This window comes from Octodon degus, unplaced genomic scaffold, assembly GCF_000260255.1.
Source record: "Octodon degus isolate 3935 unplaced genomic scaffold, OctDeg1.0 scaffold00239, whole genome shotgun sequence".
Classification (NCBI taxonomy): Eukaryota; Metazoa; Chordata; class Mammalia; order Rodentia; family Octodontidae; genus Octodon; species Octodon degus.
This window is the reverse complement of record NW_004524815.1, coordinates 663,044-676,974: the sequence shown is the minus strand read 5'-3', so window position 1 is coordinate 676,974 and position 13,931 is coordinate 663,044.

The following is a 13,931-nucleotide window of genomic DNA, read 5'->3' as shown; positions in this document are numbered from 1 at the left end:
TTGTTAGCCTTCCATTGCAGTTTGATAAGAGAGAAAGTCATCCTGCTGTTGAAGACTCAATTTTTTATAAAAGAAGGAAATAGATACAGACCTTATTCTTTAAAATGTGGGTGTGTAGTGGCTGACGTGTTGAGGCGGGTAAGAGATGGCAGAGAACGCAGCGCAGCGGCTCAGGGTTCTGATTCAGAGCAGGATCGGGGTTTTTGGTTTTTAGAGATAAGCTGTCACTATGTGGCGCGCACTGATCTTGAACTCACTGTGATCTTCCTACCTCAGCCTCCAAAGTGCTGGGATTACAGGTGTGTCGCTACATGTAACCAGAGCAGGATCTGGCACTGAGTTCAATTCATTCAGCTGAGGAATGTGATTACAAAGCCATTCTTTTTCTTCTTTATAGCTTCAAGGGTCTTGCAAAGCAAGGCAGTGTGTGAGAAAGCTCTTTGCCAATCATTAAGCAATCCTGTAGACTGGGCACACAAATCTCGGGTTTGTCATCGAATGCCACGTGTCTCCAGCACTCTAACTTCAGAAGGGATGGGTTTCCACCTGTTAATTAGAGCTGGTCATAGCTACCTGCCTTAGTAACTCCCTGCATGAAGGGGCTGGACTGGACATAAGGTGTTGATTTCACTGACTGTTGTGAAAAGAACCAACAGGGAGAGCTGAGAGCCCTTGGCCTTCGTGTGTAAATTCTGATCCTCTGATTCAGGAGACGAGTGTACACTCGTGGCTTCAAGTATTCATGATTATGCATGAATATGCATCAGGGACTATTTTAACCTTCAGGGGGAAGGGATTTTGATTCCACAGTGTATCTGTTTCATGATAATATGCACAGAAGTCATGTTATGAAACCCACAATCAGGGCTTGACTAAGGCAAAAAGAGAGAGAGAAAAAAAAACCCTTACTATTTTGGAGCTTTTTCTGTAGCGAATGTTCAGCTTTCTGACACCCAAGGAAAGGGCAGAATATTGAGAAAATGGATATATTCTCTTGTTGATAGCAAGCTTCAGTATTTAGTAAAAGACCAGCAAGATGTTATTTGATGGAAATAAAAATATAAAATAGCATCACAGATTTCTATGTTGCCTGGGTTTGCAACTGTATGTGAATGTAATACTAGAGCCAGAGCTTGGAGATCCTGCTTCTGTTCCTTTTTCCAGTAATTAGCTGTTTGACTTTGGTGAATTGCTGCATTTGATGCAGTGCCTTTCACTGTAAGTTGAAGGTGTGGACAATGCAAATTGTAGGGAACTCTTTAACCCTAGGATCTTCTAAATTCAGGTATATGATGAAATAGCAGAAAGCCAAGCCCACGGCCTCCATCTCTTTGAAAATTTAGAATGGCAGGGACTAGAACCTGTACCCAATAAAATACTGGGCTGAGAATCCCACTCCAGATAGATCACCCCCCAACCCCATCTCCAATGTGATCTGACCTGTTTCCCACTTGCTGGCAAGAGCTGGAAGGTCCTGTCTTCCCTGATGCTTTACACTGAAATAATATATTCTGAGAACATTCAGAGATGGGAAATGGTTCCAGCTCCCCACTCTTCCTCCACCCGCCTTTGCACCTGTGTGCCAGAGGCATTTAAGTTCCTAGTCATTTCCCAGAAGAAATGTGATGCAATGATTCTCTACACCCAGGGGAGACACCACGACCTGATGGGCTGTCATCCCCAAAAGAATTGCACTTTCTTCCTCTAACCTTAATGAAAAAGAAAGAAATGCAAGAGATTTTGGATGCTCTCTAGTGATGACTGAACTTGTAAAATTGTGTAGGCTGTTTTGCCCAGCCTGCATGCACCTACCTGGGTCAATTGCAGGGGTCAGGGGTGATGGAGAAAGGTCTTTCTGCCGATGCTTACAGGTGTTTGAGAGAAGATGATGCATTGTACGCCCTATGGAGTGACATTAAAATACTGTTATAAGGGTTAAAGAAAGAGAATGAATGTTCTTTATAATTAGAGGCAAAGTCAGGGGATCCAAGGAAACTGTCAGAGTATTGTATATGCTCGTTGATTGCATTCTGCTATTGGTAGAAGGGGTTTGGCATGTGTGTGATGTGATCAGACTGATCATTAACTGTGGGGAGTTCCTTGTAGAATATGCATCGATGAAGATCCAATACAAGTACCTTAAAAATCATGGTAAGTAGAATCAAAGAGCTGCCACAACAAATTCTTACGTCAGTTCATTGTGTACATTTGTACTTATGGATGAAGAAAATAAGAAGCATATATTTAAGAGCCCTCATTTGTAGTCCTGTATGACTCGTCACTCTGGACTCTCTCATGGGTCTTTGAGCACTCTTAGTGGAAAGCATTAACTCATGTTTCCTTTCCATGTTTATACAAAGGAAACTGCATTTTTTTTTTTTTCTGGAAAGCATGCTTTTTGGACTTCATTATCTGAGAAGACTGAAGAACTTCATCTTTTTTCTGTTTGTTAATAAACATAATTCTTATTTTAATTAATTTAATAGACTCCTCTATATAATGAAAGAAATCAGGTGACTGTATATACATAAAAATCTCCGTAAATACCACTCTTAACAGTTCAGGCTATTATGTTTACTCTTTAATTTTCTCAAGCAGTTGTGCAACATTTTAGATGAAGATATAAATTTCCAGGGTCAGAAGAGCTCTTCTTAAGGCTCCAAGTCCCTTTATCTGTTTTAAGTTATATTTAACTGGTTAATTCATGACTAGTGTGTTTTGCATCAAATTTATTAAATAATATTTCATATTTACACATAAGTATATTTACTTGTAAAATAGAGATAGATGCAAGGCTTAGTCATATACAAAGGTTATTTTGTTGGACATTTGACACACCCATTGACCAGAGGTGATTTTCTAAGACTGTCCTGTACTTTGCATGAGCTTTGCCTCCTCTTTCATGAGCTCTATGGTGTATTCTCCCATCACTGTTGTATTCCTACATTTTCCTAATGTCCACAAAGTAAAAACACCTCTTCCACTGGGAGCTCTTCTAAATTCTAGGCATCTGGTATTAAATACTCCTTTTAAAAATTAGTGGCAAGAGGCAGGAGGATCTTTGCGAGTCTGAGACCAGCCTAGGCTAAAAGGGGAGATCAAAGCCAGCCTGAACTGCATAGTGAGACCCTGACTCAAAAAGTCAAACAAACAAAAAAGTGGCAATATACAGTAATTCACTCAGTCTGACACCTAATGCCCTTTCACTTCCCCCTCCTAATACTGTTTGCAAAGTCTTTCCTCCAGAAAACATCAGCATCAAGATCCCCAGACATACTTCTCCAGAGCTTGCCAACATTCCTCAGATGTTTGAATGACTTAAGTCATTCATCAATTAGCTTTTGTAAAATTTATATTTAACCAAGGAAGACATTTTTTAAATACTCTGCTATGTTGGGGCTATGGTAATAAAAATGTTTAGCAATGCCCATTCTGGAGTTAGGAAAAGCTGGGTTAAATCCAAGCCCTAATCTCTGTCAACTATTTGGAGAAGTTACTTTTTCCAGGCCCTAGTTCAGGGCATGCACACATAAGAAAATGAGTGTGTGTAGAGGGCACTTGGCAGGTAGCACGTGCATCATAAATAGTAATTGCTGTTATCATCTGGCCTTATTTTCTTCTACCTTGACCTGGTCGAGGGAGTGGAAGAATATGTTTGCAATTTTATCCCGTATTCTTAGTAATGCAGAAGCTCAGAAGAGTTGAGGTGACATCTTTACTACTCAGCATTGCCTCTACTAGGAGGTCAATAAGTGACAGCTGTTTGGTCAGTAAACTCCGAGTTTCATAATTCTCCATGATAAGTTCATCAGAAGCTGACTGCCAATGAGTCTTTATCATGGACCAATTCTTTTAAAATTCCTATCCAGTGTTCAGCTTCCAAACGTAGTATGAAGAAGACATTTCCTGCTAACTTCTGGTTGGCTCCTATCCAAGAGGTGGGAGACAGCACATCCTCTGATGCCTTTTTGGTGCCTTGCTGGCTCTGAATGGACATCACTTTTTGTTCTGAAGCTCTTTGGAGTGCCATGCATCATAGCCTGTGCCTCTCATCACTTGTGCTGTTGATGACCTAATTATTTCTCTGTTGCCAACTGTCTTATTCTATACTCTGTTACTACTTTAGCTCCCTCTGTCTATGTATCTGGCCACTGATATGTAGTGTTATGCAATCTTTCTTCAACTTCTATTGGTGCATCAGCTGTGAAAACCTACATCTGTTTAATTTATTGGTGTATCTCCATCTAACAACTGACCCACAGCTAGATGAGAGTTATTCATTCACTTCTGCAATGTTACTGCTTGCCTGTTATGTTTCACACTTCTCAGTGACAGAATGTTTTCATCAAAGATATCTGTAAAAATGGTGAGGTATTAAGATCCTAAATAATAAGCAACTGTCTCCAGTTTCAACATGAAGTCCCTGTGTTTTCCAGGACTGAGTGCAAATTATATTAAATGACACAAAAATAAATTAATATTAGTGTCTTAAAGTAGTGCAAATAATGTAATACACATTGACCAAGTTGTTCCAGACCTTGTGTCTTCTAAATGAAAGATATATTGGGGCAAACATGCAGCTTGTAATTCTAAAACCAGATTACAGAGGCTGATATCTGTTACTGGAGAGAATAAGATAATGCCAGGGCAAGACATTGCTTGATTTTGTGTGCAGAATTCACATTTGTCTTTTACCTTGAGTCATTGCCACTATTATACAGGCAATTTAATGTTTTACGTGGACCAAAGCCCTCCCACAGAATCTTCTGCAGGTACTGCTAACCTGCTGTGTTCTGAGATTTTTGGTTTTTCATTCTTCCCAAATGGGTCAAACCTCCAGTCAGTAAGGGAAACTCAAGAATGAACTCTCAAAGATGATTAGGAGAATGAGATTCCAGTTCATTCTCCTCTGGGCTCAGGCATTGCAAGGATAAGAGAGGAATGTAGGAGGGACCTGGGATTGCATCAGAGGAGTTTGCCAATTACTGAAAAGATTTACAGAAAAGGGTTATGCGACACCACTTAAAATGAACCCATGGAAGCAACATAGTTCAATGTCTTTGCCCATATCTCACATGAAGAATCTCTTGAGTACAGTGGGAGAGAATATTGGACAGCAATGGTTCCATTTCTACAGAACTGCCATCCACAGATGTGTCCATTAGTGTTTCCCCCCTCAATTTTATTTAAGGTGGGTTCAATGTGCTGAGCAGTACGAGGACACTGCTCAGTTTTCAGTGCCACTGTTGAGATTTCCTTGCATCAACTGGTACACGAGCTTCACCACCAACCGGTGAAGGAGTTCAGGAAGAAAGAGTTCAAGAGCATCAATAAGATTATCTGTGTTATAGGCTGGGGATACAGCGCGGTGGTCTAAGTGCCTGCCTTTCAAGCTCAAGGACCCAAGTTCGATTCCTGGTACCGCATGTTGTGCCAGGTATGCTGTGCTGGGATGGTGGAGCATGCCTGCAATCCCAGTACTAGGGAGGCTGATACAGGAGGATCACCATGTGCCTGAGTTGCATAGAGAGACCCTATATCAAAGAAAACATAAATAAATAAGTAAAATAAAAATTTAAAAGATTACTGTATCTCTGTTAGATGATAATAGTGAAATCTAAGCACTTATCAGTTCCTTTGTGGAAAAATTACAGTACAGATCTTGTGATGCCAAAATATTTGTCTTCTTTTTTTTTTTGCCCTTCTGTTTATTATTTGCCTTCTATTTTCTGTTTCTGGACTGCCCTGACATAGATGTACAAGCCATCTTCCTCAATGTGATCTTCATGTGTGAACTTTAAACCTCAAGAATAAGATGCCAAAAGTAGATGGACGAAAATAATGCATCTTTATTTTCTCATTTTCTACCAGAAGATTTCTCCCACACTGCAGGACTGACAGTGTAAGTTTCACCAAGTGAAAAGAATAAAATAATTAAAACTATTAAAATAATTTTATCATTTGTGGTATATAAAGTAAGTATAAAAGTATATTGAATAGTCCTTTGCCTATAGTATTACAATTATATATACTAAGTTGCTGATATTGAAATGTTAAAATTTTAAAAAATGCAAAGAAAGAAATACTTCAGAAATACTAACCATACAAAGAAAATCCTTCCAAGTGAAAATTAAAGTTTCAAAATGTAACATAGATAGCTTGATGATTTCCTAAGTGCTACCTGATGTTGAATTTTTTTCTGTATTATTTTATTTAAATCCCCTCAGGATTTACCTTGGAACCATATACAGCATCTTGTGGATCTTTTTTCAGTGTCAACCACGTGGATGAGTCATGTCCATTGCTTGACCGATTTGCTGTCTGTGAAAGCCTGAGAGAAAGTTTCCAGGTGACTCTTCTTAGGCACACTATGCATCATTGATCACTTTCCTCTGTGGCCCCATAATCTCCTTGATCAGAAAATTTGGGACATCACGTAGTTATAGGATGTCACAGAAGAGGTTCTCTTATGTCCTGAGTCCTCACTGACCTGGAAGGGCTGGGGCCAAACTATTGGCTATCTTTTTAGCCCATCTATTTGTCTAACTTTTGATCTGCAAACTTCAGTTGTTAAATATCCAGAAGAGAAGCTTGCTGATATTATTGTCCTAGAGCAGAGGCAGTGAAGCTTAACATCACTGTCTGTCTGAATATGACAGGACCTTATCAGATATAAAAAGTTACAGTTTTAGTTTTATAGGTCTTGCCCTAACTGGCTGTTGACCATCCAGTAGAAAAGCATAACTGTGAGGTATAAAAATAAAGCTATATTAATATGCTGAGCTGTAAAAGGCTCAAGCCAACAACTTCAGACAATTGCCAGTTGTGCTGGTAACTCACTACTATTATGGACTGTTGAACTCTATTGTGTTATTTTGCTGAATTCAAGTACCCACAATCTTTGGATTGTCATCATGAAGGAAAAGGTCCTTTAAAACTTCTCCAAATACAGCTTCTCTGACAGTGATATAACACCCATTTCTGGCAAAACAAAACCAAAAAAAGGGGATATAAATAAAGGATCATTTTGTAGTGAAAAACTATCTATATACAATATAGTTAGGATAGATATACAGCTACTTTATTTTAGTGCAATGAGAAGAAAGGTTGTACTGATGTTGTTTAGACAAGCAATCATCTCTGCATCTTGTTTGTTTGTTTTGTTTTTTTGTAGTACAAGGGATTGAACTCAGGACCCTGCACTTGCCAGGCAAGGGCTTATTCTACTGAGCTGTCTCCCTGGGCCCATGTCTGAATTTTGTCCTCTGAATAACTACTATGAAGACAACAATATGCAATGTATTGATTATTATAACTGTCCTAATAACCTGTTTTGAAACTGTTTCATTGCTATTTTATATTTTTTCTCATTAAAATGAATAAAAACATTAAAAATATCCCATCAGATAAATAGAATTACCATTTCACTGCAGCATAGGATAAAATAAAGGTAGAAAAGAGCAACTTGCTGGCAGTCATGAAGTTATCTTAGTGGAGCCTACATTTCGACTCGGCCAGTGTCATTCTCTTTTTCTAAAATGACGCTGTCATTTTGCATGACCCTGTTAATGGTGGATGTGAGCATTAAAAACAGATCTGATGTCCTTAGAAGTCACCAATACTCCAGAATGTACCTGTATCTGGTGACATAGACACGTATCTCTTGACAAAAAATGCTTACTGTCACTGGATACCGTCCTTTGTAGAAATTGCATTCTTTAATAGCATCGTTACCAAAACATGGTCTGGTTTTCATCTCAAACAGTTTCCATTTCTTCTCTATTTTAGTATTTTCCGTATGACTTCCTCTGCCCATAACATTGCTGAGACTGTTCAGGCAGAAGGTGCAGTTCGCCTTCTCCCTTTCTGAGCAGCAGTTTGACCGCTCACTTCACGTGGATTCATCTAGTGCTGAGCAGCCTGCGATCACGTAGGCAGTGGGAATTTAAATGAAAGCAAATACCAGTTTGGATCCGGACATCCCTGTATACATTCTTAGTCAGTAGTTCTAACCTAGACCTCATTTCTGAGTTTCCTTTAGGGTCCTATGTTTGGAGTGTGGGCCACCTTCAAGGGGGGCATCTCAGTCCTATTTATATGACTTCAGCTTATGGTTTAGAGCTACAATTCCCCCCAAATTCTCTTTTCTCTCTGTGGGGTTCTCAGAAGCTGATTGATCCAGGCAGCCACCTACTCATTGGCAGACTGATGCACTGGTGAGCTCACCGCTGAGTGTGCTGCTAGGGGGAGGCACACAGGTGCAGGCAGGGGGTCCCTGGGCTGCACCATTGCAGGTGACCCCTCTCTCTGGCTCTTCGCTCTGCTTGTGGCCACCACACGGGGGCAGCTTTCCTCCACGCCCTTCCGCCTTGACACTCTTGTTTCGTGCTCTCTGACCTTGGAATAACACCCCCGAAGCTGGGAGCCAAAATAAACCTTCTTTAACTCATAGATGTCAGGTATTTGGCCCCAGCAACAGAAAGCCTGAGCCGCACACTAGATCTAGGCTGGACATCTCTCTCTTTCCTTATGTTCCTAACTTTGGCTTCATTACAATGGCTGTCATCATTTTCTTTGGGACGATTCTCTTCATGTACTTGCGACCTACAACTAGTTACTCAATGGAGCAGGACAAGATTGTGTCTGTGTTTTACACAGTAGTGATCCCCATGCTAAATGCTCTGATCTACAGTTTGAAACATAATGACGTGAAATAGGCAATTAAGAGGGTCTTATGGAAATACCTATGTTAGAGCTATGCGTTTCCCACTCCTATAAAGTCCAAGATGGCAAAGTATACTTCCGCATCAGTTATTGTTAGCTGAGTATTTTGGTTTTGTGTTAGATGATATAAAATAAAGTATTCCAATCTCTTAGTTTCTTTAGTATATTAGCACAAGTCCAAGCAAAGAATTAATACAGTGGATGGTGGAGACAGGTGGAAAAGTTTGAAAATTCTTGGACTTGGATTACTTGGCATTTTTTCAATTATAATATTTTAATTACATTTCAATTGTATCACCTATCTGTTGTTTTCTCTTGATGGATTAATTGCAAAGAGGACTCTGAGGCAGAGGTTTATGTAGAGTACATTATCTGTGGAGTACTTAGAGGAAAAGTGGAACGGAAGTGTTGAGAGGGTAGCCAGGTTGTTTTAAACAGTTCTAAACATGTTAAGTTGACCCAGAGGACTAAATTTCACATGGAATTCATGAGCTGAGCAAGCCCTTCTGAGATGTTTCCTGCTTCTATTCTGCAGAGGCCATGTAGAAATTTGGGTTGCCTTCTAGAAGGAAGCAGAATGTTGAGCATGGTGAGTGCTCTCAGCTCACCCTGGCAGGGAAGTCACTTGTAAGGTGATAGCTGTCAAAGTTCCTGGAAGATGGGGAATTCATCCTTCCCCCATGAAGGGCATATCTAGGTGGCAGACCATAGAATCAACCACAGATTTTAACACTTTCCACTGACATATTTTTAAAGACTCACAACGAAGCATTGCAAAAGCCATTTTATCAGGTATTACGATACTATGGGAATGAATGTAATGATAGGCAAATATGTTCACAGTCTACAGGCTGAGTTAATTGGAAATTTTGAAGGTACACATAGACATGCCTTACCTGTTTATTTCTACTTCTTTTACTGTTTCATGTAGGTTTTCAACAAATATTTCCCCAATTTTTTTTAATGTATTAGGTACAGGTTCTGCAGGGTTTCACTACACAGATCAGGCTTACAGTCCTCCCTCTTGTTTTTCAGCCTCCCCCTGAGTGCTGGGATCACAGGTGAGCCCCTCCACTCAGTCTCATTTGCTGTCTCAGGGTGCCCTGGGGGTGGGGTCGACATGGCAGGCTTGGTATGGAACCCCCCGCTCCTGCAATTGCCCAAGCAGGTGTTCTAATCTGCTGAGCTGCCTGGCCAGCCCAACATTTCCCTAATTAAATTGCTTGCTCTTTGTTGTGCTGTGCTGGTTCAGCCTCTCGGCTGGGGTGAACAGGCAACAGCTTCCTTCAGTGGGACTGCATGTCCAAGGAGGCCTGTTAAGAATCTAGACTCAGAGGTCTGGTCCTCATTGCTTTCCATTCCATCCTCCACTGCATATCAACAAGGAAAATTCTATGTCCTTCAAGCTCCAAGTAAGACCTGTTCAGTCCTCGAAAATTGGGAGGAAAGGAGGGAATTCTTATTTGATCCTGACTAGTTGGAAGAATCTTTTCAACTTCTACTGACTTTGCCTGAGAGACACATGAAACTGAATGACTCCTTCAGCCTCCCTCACTTTTCCTCCTTTCTAGTGTGCATAATATTTACCTTTTACATTTTCTTAATCAACAATGTAATCTAATTAGCAGTCATTATCCATTACTGCCTTTGTGCTCAAATTTCATTTATCCACTTGAACTCCACAGTCCATTTTATGAGTTGTTTGCAATCACTTTCAAGTCAAAGGTCATTGTTTACCTCCAACCTACTCAACACACTAAGTACTAGCCTAATCAAACTTATTTTTTCTTTACTCTGTCCTCTACTTAAATTGCTGAAGTGATTAGCTACAAGTATGCTTACAGAAATTTTCAGCCATTATATTATCTCTAGAATCTCGTTAGGAAGCCAGAGAAATACCTAAGTGAAACAGTTTCCTTCAGAGCCAGGGTTCTGAGTTAAACTAGCTCGTATCTTCTCAACTCTGTGGCATCTTCTCCACTGAGTTTTCTCCCCTACTTATGCTCAACAGCTTCTGAAATAGATCCAGAAACTTATGGAAAATGGACCCAGGAGGGGAACTAAGCTGCTGCGAGGTGTGATCACTGAGCAGAGAAAGTTTGGGTTTTCTAAATATATATATAGAGAGAGAAAAGCACACTGCCATAAACCTCTCTCAAAATATTCAAATTTCTCCTCTTTTCTCTAACACACTTGTTTTCAGCAATGTGTCTTTTACTGCAATGATAGTTTTTAAAATTTGAGCATCCACCATGGGCTTTGCTCAGCCCTGATCTTGCCACGTGTTCCACACCTCAGGCTACTGGGGACGGTGAAGGATGCTTAAAGATGATGAAGAAATCAGATCCAAGCTCCTTCTCTTCTCCCCTGGGCTCAGGTTTCCCAAGTGTAAAGGGGAGAACTATGAAGGGGACCATGTTTTCCTCAATTTCGGAATATACAAAACAATTAGATACAATGAAGTGACATGAGGGTAGAGTCCCCAGAGACCAAAAGACAAGGAATAAATCCTACTGAAAGTGAGGTACGGGGCCAGCTCCCGAGTCAGCTCTGAAGTCTTTGGAGTTGGAAGTACCTGTGAACAATATCATAGATACAGCACAGTGATGTACTGTAGGCTTTAAAAAGATACTGAATCCTGGTATTGTATAATGGGATGTTCATCTGGAAGGAAAAATAAGATAAAAAGACTCAGTTTCTACTTAATACGAGACAGCTGTCTTGTCACAGGGAAGGTCTAGAAGCTCAATTTTCCCACCACATTCGTAGGTGGTGGCTAGGTCAATAGACTGCTTCCTGCCTAAGCTGGACTGATCCGTTAGAGGAAGTGCTTTTCTAACGGAAGAGATTGATTGATTGATTGATTGATTGATTGATTTTCTTTTGGTAAATTTAGACATTGATCAGGAACAAGAAAAAAGAAAAATCAAATAGAAGTCAAACACTTGCAATGATAAGGTCAAGATATAATGCTTTCTTTACAGTAAACTTTCTTAAGACAAATGTGGCCTTAACTTCTTCAATGACCCATTGACCCACGATTCCAAAAGCACGGTGAGTAACAAACCTGTTTACTAAATCTTGCTTCTACTTTTGTTTCTAAGCGATTTGTTGGTCATTAGGAGAACTATGAGCAGCATCCAATAACATGACTGTGTCTTTTATTTATTTTTTAATATTTTATAATTTGCAAATATCTTTATTAAATCTATGACATGGATTTTTTCAATGTGTATTACATTTTGAAAAGAAAAACAAAAAAAGATTCTGCAGATACTCTGAAAACATAGAAATTTCATTAAACAATTGCAGATTACTGGAGGAAACTAAAATTTGCAATGCAAAATGATAGTCTGTACACAGGTTTGCAACTGCACCCAGATTGCTTGACCTTTCTGTCACTTTTACCTAAATATTTTTAATATCACTCTAATATGTAGCCCATAAAATTCATAAAATTCACCCATTTAAAATAAGCTTTCAATTATGTTAGCATATTATTATGTTTTAAATATATAATGTAAAATTTATATATATATATATTTTTTTTTTTTGAAGCAGATCTTGGTTTCTTTAATCAAAGAGTGTAAGCTATAAGTTCCTGTGAAAATCACCCCAAATATAGCAAAACATTAATACTGCTATCAATTTTCAATTTTTTAGTTTGTATCTGTGCAACATTCTGAAGCATTTATAATTTTAATTTAAAGATTATTTCTTTGTACAAGTTTGTGGTGTATTATGTAAAAATTCAATGTGTAACACAGTATGTAATTATCACATCACAATGGTTAACACTTCTATCACCTTACACTTATTTATAAAGTTTTGATTGACATGTAATATTTATACATAGTTATATGATACAATATGGTATTTCAATACAATTTTACAACATGCACTGATCAAATCAAGGTAATCATATATCCGTTTCCTTGTCATTTGAGCCTAGAGACTTGAGCTCCTCACTTCTAGTTACCAATAAGATGTAGAAAGCCTTATCATCCAATAAGATGTAGAAAGCCTTATCATGAACTGTATTGCTCCCCTTTTCTTTTTTTCCCCATAATTTTATTGATAAATAGCAATGAGACAGTTTCAAATCAAATTGGTAGGACAGTTTCAATAATTAACACACTGCATACATTCTTCCTAGTGGTTAATTGCTGTACAAGATGCAGACATGACATCCTATTTACAAACACCATTAGAACAAATCACTCTAATCATTAAGAGAATGTTACTATATATCTATCCTAACCACTTTGAATACACAGATACAAAATGACTGTGTCTTTTAAACACCAGAAATTTCTCAGAAGATTGTGAACTTAAAAAAAAATTTAAACCTTGATCAGTCATCTCTAAGATGGCGGTTGGCTACAAAGCATCAGCAGTATGAGGAAAAAGAGTGGGAGGGCAGCAGGAGACTGAGGAAGGAAGGAAGGAGGGAAGGGAGGAGGCATGAGAAGGTAAGGTAGCGGTGCTGCGTTCCTGGACCAAGCACACGGTGAACGGAATCGTCACGCAGTGCATCAGTGCCTCGTGTCCAGGAAGCACGCACTTCTCCTCTGAAAAAAGGGAGAAATGGCACTGCATATTTTAGAAGACTTAAACAAAATAATACAAACAACATATGTACGTGTAGATCACAGAAAATTGCCAAAAGTGGTCACATTTTAATTTTCAGTGTCTCAGCTCATTACTTACATTGGTTACCTTGTTTGAGGTACTTTATTATTTTCTCCGATTTATACTTCTGGGAATTTTTTCTTGATGGGAATGAGAGAAAAAAGATCCATTTTTTCTTTTCCCTCACCTTGGCAGATATTGTTCATGAAACTTATGCTAGGGAAGAGGGCCGAGGTTGACCACCCATGTCAGCAAAATCCAGAAATTAGCAACATACGGTGTTGGAAAGAGCACACGTTTGAGCATGAAGAAAGCTTTACTTCAATTTAGGGAAGAACTGATTATCTGAGGAACTCCTGTACTCGCTGCTTCATCTAAAAAGGATGACCTTATTGCTCCTCTTGGGATGCTGCGTGTTCATCTAATTCTCTGATTTGTGTTCAGGGCCTTGTAAGACAGCAGATGCAGTGACACTGAGAAAGATATCGAGCTTTATGAAAACATGATGTTCAAAATATTCATTGGTAGATGCCCATTATGCAAAATAGTGACATGCATTTTTGGATATATATATA